Below are 1,670 nucleotides of genomic sequence, written 5' to 3' on the forward strand. Positions count from 1 at the left end.
CTATAGTAAGGTATGACAGAGGTAGAGGAGGAAGTTTGGTCCCTAAAGGAGAGGGATATTAGAGAGTGTCTAAAAGACAATGGAAAGAGAAAGATGAAGATGAAGAGAAAACTTCTCGAGCGATATGATGATGAGGATTTTTCATCTTTGAAGAGAGGTGGTCTAAGCACCACAGAACATTGCGACATATAAGAAAGTCTCCTTGGTAGCACAAAAGAGATTCAGGCTTGACCTGAAGGAAAAAAAAAGAAAAGATGGTCCATCATAATTTGATGAGTATGCATTTGATGTTTGTGAGGATAACAGTTGGAACTTATATAGTGACAAGAGAGTGCCCTTGGATATGGAGAAAGGAATTATTTTAGATCCTCAGGTTGTGGTTAAGTTTTTACCAGATATTAGGGGTCCTAGGAGTACGAATTGATGGCCTCTGACCCAGGTGGCGGAGTTTAGTAAGTTTTGAATTAAGAAGTGCTCGCTTCTGCAGCACATATACTAAAATGGTAACGATACAGAGAGGTTAAGCATGGCCCCTACGCAAGTATGACACGTAAATTCGTGAAAAGTCCCATATTTTTAAGAAAGAAAAAAGCGTTTTGTATTAAGAAACCCATAGAGAGGGAGACTGGGGAAGTGATGCACTCAGAATGTTCAAGGCCTGTTCTTAGTAAAAAAAGACCTGTTACTCCATATTTGGATCCTGTACTGATCAGTTTTTTTTATTCAAGTTGGGTCGTGATCCTAGGAAAGTAGAGTGTGCTTTCAAACATGCCAAGATAGACTTATGTCTGTGGACATAGATCTTTTACAAGAATGAAGTCAGAGAGCTGTATGTTTTCTTGAAGATGCCAATGCCAATGCGGCAATGACTACTGAAAAAAGAGAAGTCGTTTTAGTGAGAAAAAGTCCGAAGTTGGGTGATTTTGCTGAAAAGAAGTCTACTTAGGATTAAAAATGTCTTCTTTTTGGTGATGGTTTGGTATAGGACGTAGGCAAATGTGTGTCTACTTTTACTGACCTTGAAAAACCTCAAACTTCTCTTTGAGGAGTTTTTGACAGGGCTGAAGAAAGGGAACGTTTCTCAGGCTGAGAATTTAAAAAGTCCAATTACCAAGTTCAAGGAAGAGGAAATTTCAGTGGCTTCAATCTGTTACTCAATTTTTTCCAAAGAGGGGAAGATCAGAGAGAGGTTGTCAGGGAGAGGAAAATCGCAACATTTACAAGGAAATCTAAGTACAAGGATGATTTCTGGTTCTTTCTCCTTAAAGGTGTGGAGTAGATTAATACATTTTGTAAAGATTTGGGGGCAGATTTACAAGCCCCTTACATCACTTTTGCGTCATTTTTATTATTGGAAAAATGACGCAAAAGTGGCATAAGGGGCTTGTAAATAAACGTACTATGCCCTACATACACAGATCAGTAAGGGACATATTAGATTGCTACAGCAGGATTACTGAGTATTTTCTTATGCGCCTGACAGCTAATAAGTAGCAACCAAGGCTTAATGTCATCGACAAGCTGTAGTCAGATGTTAATATTCAATAAACTTCACTAGTGTCTTGTACCCAGAGTGACGCAAATCGGCCTGATCCAAAACCTCCTGGGTTTTGCATATGTTATGCGTAAGAACAATAACTGTTCTACATCCTCAGTACTGTTGGTCTGAA

General features: G+C 38.9%; 1 non-coding gene across 1 annotated transcript; it reads left to right on the forward strand.

The window, feature by feature from the left end:
- Window positions 1-471: 471 nt before the first annotated feature.
- LOC144829872 (U6 spliceosomal RNA) lies at window positions 472-578 on the forward strand. Its single transcript, XR_013610861.1, has one exon. It is a non-coding gene; the product is annotated as a U6 spliceosomal RNA (small nuclear RNA).
- The last annotated feature ends 1,092 nt before the right edge of the window (window positions 579-1,670 follow it).

Source organism: Lissotriton helveticus, chromosome 4_1, assembly GCF_964261635.1.
Source record: "Lissotriton helveticus chromosome 4_1, aLisHel1.1, whole genome shotgun sequence".
In the NCBI taxonomy this organism is placed as follows: Eukaryota; Metazoa; Chordata; class Amphibia; order Caudata; family Salamandridae; genus Lissotriton; species Lissotriton helveticus.